The sequence below is a fragment of the Crocuta crocuta genome, unplaced genomic scaffold, assembly GCF_008692635.1.
Source record: "Crocuta crocuta isolate KB4526 unplaced genomic scaffold, BGI_CrCroc_1.0 scaffold93, whole genome shotgun sequence".
In the NCBI taxonomy this organism is placed as follows: domain Eukaryota; kingdom Metazoa; phylum Chordata; class Mammalia; order Carnivora; family Hyaenidae; genus Crocuta; species Crocuta crocuta.
Genome location: NW_027529641.1, coordinates 29,904 through 45,669, shown reverse-complemented (window position 1 = coordinate 45,669; position 15,766 = coordinate 29,904). Strand labels below are relative to the sequence as shown.

The window sequence follows — 15,766 nt, the reverse complement described above, 5'->3', positions numbered from 1 at the left end:
CTGTATTTCATTTAAATATCCTATAATTCTGATTACTCACTAATTTACATAGAGAATCTTCCAGGTCACCCAAAATAGTGATGTGGAATGATAAGAGGTAGACTACATTTTATAAAACTAATTTGACAATGAAAAATGTACTAATTGAAATTACTAGACTGTGCTGTTTCAGACTACTTCTGTTGAATTTTTCTGCCAAAGTAAATATAGTTTCTGATGTTGAAAAATATATTTCTATTACATTCATTAACAAGGTGATATTCATCATTAATATTTTCTTAATTTTTTCATGTTTATTTCTTTTCAGAGACACAGAACATGCATGAGTGGGGGAAGGACAGAGAGAGAGAAGGAAAGAGAATCCTAAACAAGCTCCCTACTGTCAGCACAGAGCGTACATGGTGCTCAATTCCACAAACTGTGAGTTCATGACCAGATCCAAAATCAAGAGTCAGACGCTTAACCAACTGAGCCACTCAGGTGCCCCTCATCATTAATATTTAGAATTTAGGCATGAACTTTCACTTTCTAGATTTCCTTAAAATAAGTCAAACGTGCTTATGAGGAAAAAAGGAAGAAAAGGAGGGAAAGAAGGAAGGTGGGAAGGAGGAAGGAAGAAAAAAGAAAGAAAGAGCACATAGAGAACGTAACCTATATTCTTCATGAAAAGTACATTTTCCTGGTGGGTTCCCAATAGCAAATCAAAATCCAATGCAGTATCTAATAAAATTATGAAAGTCTTTGCTAGTGTAGAAATCAATTCTTCCATTTTCAGAGACATAAAAACTGAATATTTCAGTAATTATTTGTCCAAAAATCTAATTCAAATAGTAAGTTATCATTACTTGGAGAAAACAAGAAATCAATTCTTGGTAGAGCATGTATTTCCTTATATAAAAAAATAAATAAATAAAAATAAAACCTCAACATTTCTTTAATTCTTTACTGTGGTAAAAAAAAGAGAGAGAGAGAGAGAGAGAGAGAGAAAAGGGCAAGAAAAAAATTCAGATCAATGATTTATAAAAGCACCACCCATATCAAGAAATAGAATGTTACCAACACCACAGAAGCCCCCATTTATTGAATGCCAGTAAGTGCCCAGTATATGTTCCCCAAAGATAATTAACATATTTATTTTTTAAGTAACACTTGTTGTTTCTTAAGAGTTGATCACCCAAAGCATGCTGTTGCCTGTTTTTTGAACTTCATTTTAATGGGCTTATATAGTATATATTATCTTATACCTAACTTCTTTAATAAAAATATATTTGTGTAATGTCTTCATGTTGTAAAGAATTTTGTTCACTTTAATTACATTGTATGCATATATAGTAGGTGTGTAATTATACCATGACTTACCAGTCTCCTCTTGATGAACACTGGTCAGAGCCATTTGCAAACTTGGGCTTTTACAATAATATTGCAATAAACATTTTTATGTGTGTCTTGTGTACCTTGGTATGCATTTGTATGTTAGGATATGTCTTGGAGTAGAATTGCTGAATCATAGGATTTGCCTATCCTAACTTTAATAAATAGTGGTGGGGCACCTGGGTGGCTCAGTGGGTTGATCATCGGACTTTGGCCCAGGTCATGATTTCACTGCTCGTGGGTTCAAGCCCCGCATCAGGCTCTGTGCTGACAGCTCAGAAACTGGAGCCTGCTTCAGATGCTGTGTCTCCCCCTCTCTCTGCCCCTCCCCTGCTCATGCTCCATCTCTCTCTGTTTCTCAGTAATAAATAAGTGTGAACAAAAATTTTTTTTTAATAAATATTGGTAAAAGGTTTTCCAAAATGGTTATTCCAATCTAACTCCTACCTACAATGACTAAGTGTTCTACTTGCCCCATGTGCTTTCTAATACTTTGTTATCTGCCTTTTACATGTTTACCTTTCTAGTGGCTGTGTAATGGGATCTTGTTCTTTTAATGAGTATTTTCCTGGTAACTAATGAGATTGGGAAGCTTCTCACACATTACTGGCCATTTGGAAGTCTCCAGTCCTCCTGGAATTAATTTTTATATGTGCTCTAAGATAGGAATCACATTTCATTTTTTTCCATCTGGACACCCAATTACCTTGACAGCTTTTACCAAAAAGACTACCCTTTCTCCACCGTTCCAAAGTGCCATTTTTATCATGAATTATTTGCCATATACATATGGGTCTCCTTTTTTATACTATTAGTGGTGTTGTCTAACCACGGACCTTTGCACCTATATTTTAATGTCTCAAATTGCCATATATTGCAACGATTCTCCCATTTGTTGTTCTTCTTTAACTGTGTTTTGGCCCTTTGGAAGTATTAGCTTGTCAAATTCCACTGCAAAACAACAAAATACAACCTGGTATGATTTTGAGTGGGATTGTGTTGAATTTGGGTCAGCGATCCAGACAGTTTAGGAACCATTAGAAGCTGAGCTATAGTGAAGAGCTGACTACTTTCAGTTCATCACTTTTTTTTTAAATGTTTATTTATTTTGAGAGACAGAGCGTGTGAGTAAGATAGGGGCAGAGAGAGAGAGAGAGAGATGGGGAGAGAGAGAGAATCCCAAGCCGGCTCCGCACTATCAGCACAGAGTCCGACTCAGGGCTTGAACTCACAAATCGGGAAATCATGACCTCAGCCAAAACCAAGTCGGACACTTAACCAAGTCATCCAGGTGCCCCTCCAGCTCATAACTCTTTAAATTCTCTTGAAAGTGTCTCATAATTGTGTAGAAATCCTAAACGTCATGCATTGGATTTATTCCAACGTATTTCATCTTTTAATACATGTAGATTATATCTTGCAATACTTATTTTTCCTTTTCAGTTTGTTGCTATAATATAGAAATGCAACTTCTGTATTGACCTTCCATTTAGCAAATGTGCTAAACTCATTAATCTTATTAAATCTTATCACTTATCCCCAGCAAGATTGTCAAAAGGCTAAGGGGCTTCCCACCTACAACTGTGAAAGGGGTCCCGAATGGTGGCCTCAGATCTCTGGCCTCAGTCTCTGAAGTTCTGGCCCTCACTGTCTTGTCAACTCCTTCAAGCAAATATTTAAAAAAAAATTCAGCTTTTTTTTTCTTGCCCTCGGTAAAATGGTTGGTTTGAATTACCTAATCCTCCATTACTAAAATTAACCTCCAAGTTTCTTCATTTGACAATACATAATTCAAATGTAAATGCGGAAAGATTCTTCCCATTAAACTACTCTTAAACTCTCCCTTCGGTCTAAAAAGTTTATTAAATTAGAATTAGAAGATGGGGTTGGGGGCAATGAAGAATATTGTCAAAACATTCTTTTAAAGTTAGTTTCTATAGTATTTGTAATGGATTAAAAGGAGAAAACTCATTACATAAAAGAAAACTATGTTTCCCCTTTCGTGACATAGGCATTATTGTAATTAACAAAAACAAAACAATTGTGTTAATGAAAACCATAAATGTCAACCAATGAAGGCTTATTTGTTCCGAATTAAAACTGCCATTCTTATATATGGATATAGGTGCCAATGATTCAATAGCTATATGGTTTTGGTTTTGATTTTGGTTTGTGTGTCTCTTTACCACCTTAGACATGGAATTTGGTCTGATTTTTATTTCTTAAAAGTATTCATTTTTATTGTTTGTAGTTCTACCAAAATACACATTGCTATTACATTAACAGCAGAATAGTTCAATAATATGCATAAACACACTCAAGAGATTTGGAGGAATCTTACTGTATTTATTTTCCTTCATGGCTTGGGTCACTTAATTCAGATTTTCAATGCCAGAAGGGCAATTCAATTTATGTGAATATTTCTGAGAAGGACAGTAATTACATAGCCAGATTTTACCTGAGAAAATATGTAGAAAATTCGATATTGCTAGCTTTATCTAGATACATCTTGAAATGCTCAAAACACAGCTGGACTCTTCAGATAAAGCCAGGAGAGTAAATAGATAGTTTTAAGGGACATTTCATTATAAAGAAAATAAGAAATTTTCAAAAGTCATTTTTTTTTGCCATGCCCTACTATTATAGAATGTGCCAAAGCTCTGAAATTAATTTTCAAAAAAATCACAATATAAACATTTATTGACAAATAGGAGTCTAGTAGGCCTTTCCTTTAAAGTCAAAGAAATTTTGATAAATTGCCTTAGGTGAAAGGAGCTGAAGAAATAAATATAAGCTGTATAAGGAGTAGATACAGAAGTGAGAAGGATCAATAACTGTGGTCAAGGACTGGTAAATGGCTGATGTGCCTAAAATAATGGCTGGAGGAGGGGAGGTTAAACAAGATACCCAACTAGAGGAAATTATGGGCAGATAATGGGATCATTGAATCAGAGCTCACAAAGGTGAGGCAGTAGTGGAGGCTGACCTGGGCCAAGATATGATGAGGGGAGGAAGGATGAGTGGGGGGAAGACACACCCTGGAAGTGAGGAGGTCAAAAAAATGAGATGTCATGGTGTGAATTAACCACTTGGAAACTGAAATAACCCACGATCAGGCCAGGGATGTGGGGAGAAGGAAATATTTTGAGTCAGGTGCCAAAACATCTTTGATCAGCAAGAGAAGACAGCAAGAAACTTGGAAAACAGGGGTGCCTGGGTGGCTTAGTTGGTTAAGCGTCCAACTTCTGCTCAGGTCATGATCTCACGGTTCATGAGTTTGAGGCCCATGTTGGGTTTTGTGCTGACAGCTCAGAGCCTGGAGCCTGCTTCAGATTCTGTGTCTCCCTCTCTCTCTGCCCCTCCCCTGCTCACACACTCTCTGTCTCTCAGAAATAAATAAACATTTTTACAAAAAGAAAGTTGGAAAACAAACAAGCAAAAACAATAAATCTAAGAAGAGGGTAGATAACTCAATAGCATAAGCCCCCAAAAATAAGGAATTAAAGTTTCATTTCTATTTTTCCACAAAGGTGAAGAGCGATGGTCTAGAGTGGAAAGATATGTTTCTAATAAAATAAAAAGTATCTGAAGTTTAGGCAAACCATCCCAAAGTGAGTACTACTTGGGGAAGCGCTATCTGGACCAAAACAGTTTCCTCAACAATAAGATGGTAGTAAAGATCGCTACTTTACCAACCTACTGACTTTAAAGAAAGCCACAAAAACTGTCCCACTGCCAACAGTGAGCAGGTCAATTGCATAACATAAGATTACCTCTTACATCAGCAATAATAGAAGAGAACAAATCTGATGTCATCGCACATATTTGCCGAGCTAGATTTTCAACTGTCTGTTAGAGTCAAAAATGTATAAGTGGAAGTTTTATCTATGGAAACAAGCTGTGTGTCCAGATGGGCCCCACAGGGCCGAACTGCCTTAGCAAGATCACATTCTTTCAGCAATATTTATTAAACACCCATCACATTCCTGGCATTGGGCTAGGCACTGGGGATCCAAGTGTGTGAATCTCTAGCAGTGTTGGGGATAGTTCTTCGCTTTGCTGGAAGTCCATATTTCCAGTCCTTTTTCGGTCTCTCCGTAGAATATAGCAAATTAGCATTTAGTAATTAGAAGAAAGGTTAATGAACCTAGAAGCTGAACAGAAAAGATTGAAGGTCTTTTAGGGTCTTTCTTCTAATCCAGATGTCAACAAGCTATGCCCCACCTGTCTTTATATGGCCAAAGAAGTCTAAAATGTTTACTATCTGGATTTTATAGAATAATGTTACCTACCCCTGATCTACACCGTAGCAAAGCCTGATGAAATATATAGGTTCCATATCTCTTGCTTTTAGTATCCTGAATTTGGGCAAGATTGGATAAATGGTGTCAACAAATTCTGGATTTGGTGATTTCCTTCCCAAGTGTCCCAGAAACAAATTTTTGTTATTAGTCACCTAGTTACTCTTCGACTGTAGTAATGTCATTAATTGTCATTTTTCTTGGGCAATTTAGATTTCACTAGATTTCCAAGCCAATTCTATCTTTGAACTAAATAAGTATCCTATTCTCTCAGAGGGCTTCTGTAGATACTGCATCTCACGGACCATGAATACTATAGTCTAACTTAGGGATTGGTGAACATTTTGTGTGAAGAGCTAAACGGTAAATATTTTGGGGTTTTTCAGGCCTGATAATGTCTTTTGAAACCACTCAACTCTGTCAAAACCACTGAACCTTGTAACTGTAATGGGAAAGAAGATGTAGAAAATTTGAAAATGAATGAGGCAGGTGTGTTCCGATAAAACCTTATTTACAAAAACAGGAGGTGAGCTGGGGTTGGTCCTTTGGGCCATAGCTTGTCAAAGCCTGATCTCATTTGTTCTTATATGTTCCAACTCAAGTCTCATTAATCTCTGTTTATTTTCATTTTCTCCTATATCCACTTCACAAGTGAGGCAAATATCATTGTCTCTCTTATCTCAGAATAAGCTGTATATTTGGATAATCTAATCAATCAACTGATATAACTTTGGGGAGAAAAATGAACCCGTCCGATAGGCAGACATAATGGAACCTCAGAACTGCTTTTTCATTTTCCAGTAACTATAGTAGCCTTCAATTTAACCCCAAAGAGCTGTGAGTGTTCAAGTACAGCCCTCAGGCAAGCAACTTCTCCTACCTGTATTTCCGCTTAGACTCTTACGGAACCTGGCTTGAAAGGAAGTCTCTGTGTGAGACGGTTCATGTTTTCACTGACACTTTCCTCTATTGTCTTTGAGGAGAGCTTCTCCCTGCAAACCCGAAGATGCCACCTTCTACCTGGAAAGCAAGGCTGGTCACAATGCCCCTGAGTACTGTTCCCTGTGGGTAACAACGCTAACTGTTTAAACAAATGGGTCACCCGACTAAAATGAGGTCAATAAAATCTTCTGAGGCACGTTCCTTTTTGATGGATGAACTGAAATAAAAGCCATTTCAGAGCCTACTTTCAGCAGAATAATGAATTCTGTGTTTCCAATCACTGAGGTTGAAATTATAACAGATAGCATTCTGCCCCACTGTCCATGAGATTTAACTCTTCAGGCATCATAATAGATACACCCTATTAACTAATGCAGGCCAGACAACACTGCCTTAATAAAACTGAAATGTCACTTTGGGTTTGAATTGATTTTCTTACTCGAGGACCTTTTAGGTTTGCAAATCAGAATTGCCTTGTATTCTCACAACCGAAGGAGGTCGACTTTCCCAGGGTTAGCTTAAAAAAAATGCAGATTGATGGAAAAGGTTTGTGTTGGGTCAGTGTGGAATGGCCTTCTCTTGGGGGCTTGAATTATTCATGAGCATCCATGTGTTTTGTGTTTCTTGCTTAACACTGTGGAAGGTGGGGGCAGGAGGAGAATGCAGCCAGCTGCAAACACAGATTCCTTCTAGAACGAGGTTAGCAGTGAGAGAAGGCTGGGGGTGGACAAGGATGGAGCCTGGATCTAATTTTACAGGAATCCGAACCAATACACCTTGAAACTAAGCAACTGGCCAACAGCTGAGGATATCCAAGTTTTATGTTACCTACGGTTCATTTCTGACAAGCTATGTATTCTTTAAGCAAAGGCAAAAGAAAAAAAAAAAGCCATAAAACCAACTGCTATCTTCTGATTGTACCTATAGCTATTTTGGGCTGCCTCTTATAATGACTTCGCAGTGGGCTGATTCCTGCTGATGTGCAACTGGTGTATGAATATAAGACTCAAAAGAGCTACGTTCCACCTCTGGCTTGTCTCCCTCTTGGATCTGTTGCTCTGTGTATGTCACCCAGCATTTCTGAGATGCTAAATTCTGATTCCGATTCTATACAATGAAGCTCTTCAGGCCTTTTCAAAGGTTTTCAAGTTTGGGGAGATACAGAGTACTTTTCTTCAAACAAAGCACTCCCTGCAAGCCATACGAGAAATACAGAAAATACCTAGGATTGGTAGGGAGGGATGCACAGGAAAGAAGATGCTGAACCTTTCACTTTCCCAGCTTGGTAGGATTGGTCTAGGTATTTCCCCTGATCCCATTCCCCCAAATATCAAGGATGGGAAGTCAAGGGAAAGGCAGAGTCCACTCTTCCTCCAATTTCCCTGTCAGCCATACTGCTTACAGCCCCTCATCCTTTCTCCCGTGGTTCACAAACTCTAGGTATTAATAAAATTCTTTAGCTGAAAATCTGGGAGTGGTCTTGTCTTCAAAGAAGACCCAGAGTCAACCACACTGGAAAGGCTCAATTTTCAGGTCCTGCCTCCTGACTTCAGAGGAATCCTGTGCATGTATACTATTTTTGAGGGCTGTTAAGGAAGGAGAGAATGAATAATGGTAAAAAAAATGAAGAGAAGAAAAGATTCTTGGGTTAATGCTATTGTGTTGGACCTGGAGGGCTCCGGCTAAAACTCATGTCTTAATTTGGAGGGAAAACCAGACACACAGAGTTATAACAACATCTGAGGGCCTGAAGCACAGTTCCATCACCTGTATTTTCCTTACCAAATAAATGCTTGTAAGGAACCAGCTAGTACCCATATAGCGAATAGTCACCTTATTATTGTAGAAATGTATTCTCGTGTCATGAAGGAGTTGTCCTTTGTCATCTGTGCCTTTATTTTGTTCTCAGTCCTGGACCATAAGAAAGCTATATATATTTTTTCCTGACAATAGGAAAATATGCCACCTTTTACCAGAATGCAAACTTCTTATAGCAAAATGGTCCAAGAAAAATATCCAGCGAAAACCCTGCTTTGGCCTCAAAAAATCTGTGACCTTAATGCTAAATGCAAAAGGTGATTTTAAAGCTGAAAAAGAAATGTCTACAGTTCAATCCATTATTTTCTTGCTGTTAATTAAGACTATGAAGACAGTGACCTTAAAAGTGTAACATTCCTTTAAAAAGGGAAAGAAATAATGACTGCCCTCAAGATAGCCACTGAATGGACAAAATATGCATTGATTATGCATGCAATTACTCAAAAGTTTGTTTTTTTATAAAATTGAATTCTTTCCTGCTGAAGTGCAATGCTGAGTAATTAAATACAGACTGTACTTAATTTTGTCACAGAACAAATAGCAGAGGTTATGGAAAGTGTTATGGCTTCACAGTCATTAATATTCCACTGGGGTTGGCATAGATTAGCAAGCGAACAACACAGCAGGTTAGGATTGTAGGAATCTATTCAAACCCCACATAATGAATGTGAAGAGTGATTTGAATGTCTAATATCAGTCACTCAGCAGAAAGTGAAAAATTCTCATTTTCATTCCCAAGGCTTTGAAAGAGCTGTTTATTTTGTAAAACTTCCCTCACTTACTATTATAATCAGACCTCCTGAAATAAATTGCTAATAATTGTCAAGCTAATGAACTCAAGACTTTTTTTTGCTCTAGAAAATTTCTAGATTCCCCAAGCTGTCACAAGAATTCATATTCTGTAGCTCTTTCAAGGACAAGGATTCAGAGCAACGTACAGCCTGGGGGGAGTCAAATGTGTGTCCATTTTTGCACCTCCCTACACTCTCCTACTGGAACCCACAATCTTCCATCCCTCTTGAAATCAATAACCAGATGTGGTTACTTTCACTTTCTAGTGGAGATGATGGAGTACACAGCCATTTATGTGACTTTTTTACTGACTTTTTATTTTAGGTAAAGACAATCCAAAGAAGGAATTACACACCAAGGAATGAAGAGAAATTTCCCAATTCAAAGATGGAAGAGCGGTGTCTATCTGGGACTCTGGATGGTGGGAGCAGGGAATCAAACAACAAAAGGTAGGGGAGAGACATAAACCAGAAAACAGCAAATCTAATCATGACCTCTGGTGGAGAGGGGGATGTTATGGAATCAAAGGGCCATGGAAGGAGCCGCAACTATGTGTAGATCCTATAGCAGCTCTCCTGCATTGTCAGGAGATTGTCTCTCTAAGAATATGATGGCGCCCTAATTGCACAAAAATCAAACCAATTCGTTGGTAATTCACCCAAGATTCTCTGATGGGCCTTGATGACTATCATCATTTTCTACTAGATCAAAGCGGTGACACTATCCTGGCATGTGAATACAGACAACAAGAAAAGCCAGAATATAGGTGACAAAGGTTTCTTTCAAAGCAAACATCATTTTTAATGTTTCCCAAACTGCCATCTTGGCATTACCAAGGAATACAAGTAAAAGCTTTGTCCTACATCTACAGGACTATGGCAACAAGTAGAGCTCATTATATGATGAAAATAGCAATACTAAATGCAATAATTTTAAGAGAGGAGATGAGGGGAAGGAAGAAAAAGCATTTTGAGTTTCCTGTAAGTCCAATCCACCTGAGGACACAAATGGGAACTGTTTTCTAATCCATATGTTACTGGCTCTCACTGCTTCCTGCTCATACAAAGAACTCGATTCCCTGTAAAGCCTCCTGTCTGCCACCAAGGGTCCCTAGCAGTTCCGAGAGAATGTCTCCCACACGCTCAAGTATGTGTCCATCAGCATCCATGGAACATCCCAAGGGAATTCACATCTCTGCTGGGTGCCAGGCTACTGCCTTCCATTGAACACCACCAATGGCTGAGTCTGCTACATGTGACACATGCTGCCATGAGCCCTAAGAAATTTCTACCATCTCCTTCCACATGTTTCAGAATTCCATTGGAGGTAGCTGCAACTCCATCACCTCCCAGTACCACTCCACTGCATCAGACTTCCATGGTGCCCAAGCTGGGTAATGGTCTAGAGGAAACTCTTGACCTTTATATTCTGATATGACCGTATTGACTTACTCTGACTTCCATGTTTTTGGTGAAACACCATTGCCAGTTTTTATTTTGAATTTTTTTGTTCTTAGGATGAAAACAAGAGTCCTTCTCTGTGGCTAACTTGGACTCTAACTGACATGTTACTCATCACTCGGCACTATAGCCCTCTGGTCCTCCCCTTCCAGCTCTACGGTTGTGCCCGACTCCCTCTTTCCTTGACCTAAGTTCTTTACTAGAAGAATCTCATGCAAACAGATACCTGATGCACCTGCCTCACAAGCCCAACCGACCTGCCCAGCCTGACTCAGAGGTACAGACAATGTAGACCCAGTCAGAGATCCTACTACAAATACTAAGAAAATCTCCCCACACCCATTTAGTATGTTTACCTTTAAAAGAATATGTTCACTTTATTTTCTCTTAATCCTGTTGCATTGAAAAATGGCACAGAGCTGAAATCACTGGAACATTCTTCTTTTAGAGACCTAGCCTCTTAGAATATCTGTGAACACCTGAGCAAATAGAATTGAGTGCCGAAGCAAGAACCAATCAGTAATCTTGGGCTTTCAAAATGCAGCTTAGAATCCGTTGTTAAATCATTTCCCTATTGATATTGAAGGATCTTTCTCTTTTTTTTCTGCAAGGTGGAAACACTAAAATCCTAGTCCAATTAGGGCATGGAATGGGTGATAGCAAGGAGAGAAAACCTCTGAACGCCCAGACATATTGTTGTTATTCTATCACCACACTCATCACATTGTATCATAATTTATTTCCCACTCATTTCTGTTCCCCACCAGCTCAAAACTCATGTCAATCTTGTTTGTACGGTATCCCCAGCACCTAGCCAAGCCTGACACATAGGCTACCCACGGTCAATATTTTTGAATAAATGACTTTAATATCTTCTGAGGTTTGAGTTACAAGAAACTTACTTATTTTTGTTTTATTTTCATTTTCTCTCTACCCTCTTGCTTCTGGCTGAAACTTACAAAAAGTAGGTGTTGAATAAACAACTGATTGTTGAATTTTGTTTGTTTTCTCTGGATAGGACACAAGTTAGGAAGAAACAAGTGGTGCACTTTTCCATTGGATTGACAATATGAAGATATTCATATGCTTTACACAGGGAGCTACAATTCCTCAACAAGATACATTTTCAGAATCTGGGAACAAGAAGCTTGATTACCGTGGCTTCAATATTTATATTAACTATGAAATGCAAAGTGGGTAAGTTTTGCCTTAATCAAAAAGATTGATAGTTTTTTTTTAATGTTTTATTTGTGTTTGAGAGAGAGAGAAAGAGAGTGTGAGCATGGAGGGGCAGAGAGAGAGGGACTCACAGAATTGGAAGTAGGCTCCAGACTCCAAGCTGTCAGCACAGAGCCCCACATGGGGCTTGAACCTACAAACTGTGAGATCATGACCTGAGCCAAAGTCAGATACTTAGCTGACTGAGCCACCCAGGCGCCCCAAAGATTGATAGTTTCTGAGTGTGTTAAGCTAGGACCAGAGAGTTGCTCAACCTTCTATCTTGAAAATCAAAGTGAGATACTCATCTAATCATTGGGGTGCTTTCAGAGGGAAATGACTGATTAGGATAAAGCTATAAAATTCCTCAAGGAGGAAATGTCCTAACCACGGTGTGAGTCAGTCTCCAGAGTCCACTTCCTCTGCGTAGCCTGTGCAGAATACGTAGGCCATCGATTCAGGTGTCACTCCACCATGATGCCCAGGAGCAGTGGTCGACCACTCCTCATCTTTGTGTGTTCAAAACTGTCATCCACGTTTAGCAACGCCTTGTGCCTTTCTGTACCTCCAATGTAAAACCTGATGCTACGTTCATCTCCGATGCCTCCATTTGCTCATGAAAGAATAGTACTTGCACTTAAATTCTCCCCCTCATGATCTAAATTTGTGACACTGCATAAATCTGTCCTTGGAAAGTCTCTTCCTTTGCTTTATTGGTGAAATCTGGTTCTATACGTCTATGATTGCTTCCAATATTGAAATGAGTGGCCTATCAGAACTGCCTCAGCCAGTGTGTCCCCGTATCTGTCAAAACCACCATTTCATTTGTCTGGGTGAGTTCTGAATGAGAGATTTGAAATCTCTGGGCTGCAGATGCTGCAGATGAGAATGGACACCCCATGGGGACATCCATGACCCATGATTCAAGAGTTGGTCTAGAAATCCCCCAGCCTGCTTGTTCTTAGACTGGGCTAATTCTACACCTTGTATTCTACACCATCTTCCAGACTTTCAGAGTAAAATACGAATTGCCGATAGAGGCAGCTGGCTTACTAGGGCAGGGCACCCTTTCCTGGGTCACTACCCCTCTCTGCCTAGCCCGGATGGACTGCTTGTCCTGAAATCCCATCTTGGGGCTTGTGGGGAAATCTGAACTAAGATACACATAGATATCAAACGAAATTGAAAGTACTGTTTCAGGTATTTGAGTTGTTTCTTTGTGTTTTCTCTCTTCTTTTAACATCCAGAGAACGGATGGGCCAAGTATCAACATCCTGGCAGGTGTCTGAATGAAGTGGATGTTATTACTTGGCTGCTTTCCCTGCAGAGTAAGGAGCTCAACGTGCCAGGTGCATAAAACTTTACAACCCAGTGACGTCTCACGCACCTAGCAAAGTGTTCTGTGTATATTCACATCATGGTGTGCTATGCAATTCAGGAAACCCTCACAAAAGCCATGGTTTGGGATTAACACAGCAGAGGTAGCCCTGAGTTCCCAAATAGGTGGGAAGAAACACAAAGCCAAGGGAAATGTCCTGAAGTTAAAGATAATGAAAGAAAGCATCCTTTAATTTTGTGAAAATAACAATCCCAGGACCCGAAGCATAATTAGTTTCTAATTTATGCCTATATAATGTATACATTTAGTCCAAATGGTAAGATCTTCATTGTCCAATATGGTACCAAACAAAAACTAGCTACCTGTAGAGTCTGAGCACTTGTAACTGGTTGAATAGAGATGAACTGCAGCTAAATACACATCTGGTTTTAAGGGCGCCTGGGTGGCTCAGTCAGTTAAGCATCCAACTTCAGCTCAGGTCATGATCTCATGGTTTGTGGATTAGAGCCCTGCGTCAGTCTCTGTGCTGACCGCTCAGAACCTGGAGCCTGCTTCCAATTCTGTGTCTCCTTTTCACTCTGCCCCTCTCCCACTCATGGTCTGTCTCTCTCTCAAAAATAAATAAAAACATTAACTTTTAAAAAAAAAACAATACGTTTTAAGGATTTCATATAATAATAATTTTTAAAAAGTAAGAGATCTCATTAGTGACTTTTACATTGATTACATGATCAAAGATAGCATTTGGGAAATGTTGGGGTAAATAAAATATATTATTATAGTTGATTTAACCTATTTACTTTTACTTTTGAACGTGGTTACTAAGTAACTTAGATTTACTTATGTGGCTCACATTCTATTTCTATTATACGATGCTGGTCCAAATTATACTGTGATAGATAACTGAAAAACTCTGAATTACTGTATATAGCAAATAATATAGAACGGTCATTGATAATGGATAAACTCTGAATTCTTGGTAGTAGATTATATAGAATGGTCACTTTTTTAGTGTTTATTTATTTTGAGAGAGAGAGTGCAAGCCGGGGAGGGGTAGAGAGAGAAAGAGAATCCCAAGCAGGACCTAGGCTATTAGACAGACTACCATTTTGATCACAGACATCAAAATGAAATTTTCTGTTGTGTCCAGAAGGGAGAGGGCACACTGGGGGATCTTGCCCCAGCACAAAATGTTTTGGAGCAGAAGGGACATGCCTCACTCCATTCATATCCTGCTGTCAGAGCTTGTCACAGGACTCCAAGTGCAAAGGAGATCAGAGAAATGTCACTATCCAATGCACCAGAAAAGGAGTTTGAGTGGATATGAATGAGTACCCGGGATGTCTCCCACAATGCATTTAGCCTGGTGATGTCTAAATTTCCAAAATGGTTCACTCCAATCTAGAGTACAGCATGTAAATGGCAAGATGGAAGATGTCATCAGTGGTTTACACCTTGAAAAGCATGACTTGTTATATTGCCAGGGGGCCTGTACTCCCAGGTGAGCAAAAGAACCCAAGACAGAGGACTTGGGCACAGAGCTGATGCATTGGAAGCACAGGAAACAAGTCTGCCTTACTGCCCAATTTCTTCTAGTGGTGTCCTGTGCTTCGTCGATGTGTATCTCAGGTGAATAAAGTGAGATCGCGTGTCGCCTAATGAAGGCCAGACAGCAGCTCTAAAAGAACTCACAGGATGGACTCAGCACACACTAAAATCTCATGATTAGGGAGACTTTGTTGGAACACGAAGAGCAGTTCTGTCTCTCAGGAACAAGGTCATAAGGAGACAGAATTCCAACATATTAATTTTAGACGGAAAAGACTGCCATTCTCAGATAAGACACACACACTCATTCTCTTATCACAAAGAGAAACTATGAAATGGAAACTCATTGTTATTTGGTAAATAGGAAACTCAAGGAAGGAATATCAGCTTATATCAACAACTGTCTCTCAAGGAAGGAAGCTGGAGGAATCCCCACATTTTGTTGGAATAATGTGTTGGAAAAGAGCATGACGCAGACATCTACTTGGCCAAGGCCGGCTACTTGTTGGCTACACGATGCTGCCCACCACCTGGTATTCTTCTTATAGTATGCTTTTGGGACCGTGCGGTCTGTTTTCCGTGACCTTTCTCCAAGCAAAGGAAGCACAAGGAATGGGATTTCAGACGACTGGGTTGCATTTGCCTCCATCCCACACTCCATGACTTCCTGAGAGCCTTAATTACAGTTTTAGATGTTGCCGCATCCTACGGCACATATGCACTCACGGGACTGAGCAGCTCCTCACTTAGCAGGTGCACACTTTTGCGAACATAACTCTCAGACGGCTCTCACATTCTCACAGTTATTCAGTCTCAGGAATACCTCTTCATGGCCCCCGTGAAATGAAATGCTGTCTTGGTTTGGATTGGTGCAGTGACTTTATTTTCTGTGGCAAATTACATTGCATTGGGCATAAACTTTTGATCCTCCAACTGGAAAAGGAAAATTGAAAATTAGTCTCAATAAAATTCTAGGT

At 39.4% G+C, this 15,766-nt stretch overlaps 1 long non-coding RNA gene across 1 annotated transcript; it reads left to right on the top strand.

The window, feature by feature from the left end:
- Positions 1-339: 339 nt before the first annotated feature.
- LOC144230148 (uncharacterized) lies at positions 340-13,844 on the top strand. Its single transcript, XR_013334708.1, has 4 exons — positions 340-420; positions 9,549-9,673; positions 11,703-11,881; positions 13,150-13,844. It is a non-coding gene; the product is annotated as an uncharacterized LOC144230148 (long non-coding RNA).
- Positions 13,845-15,766: the final 1,922 nt, after the last annotated feature.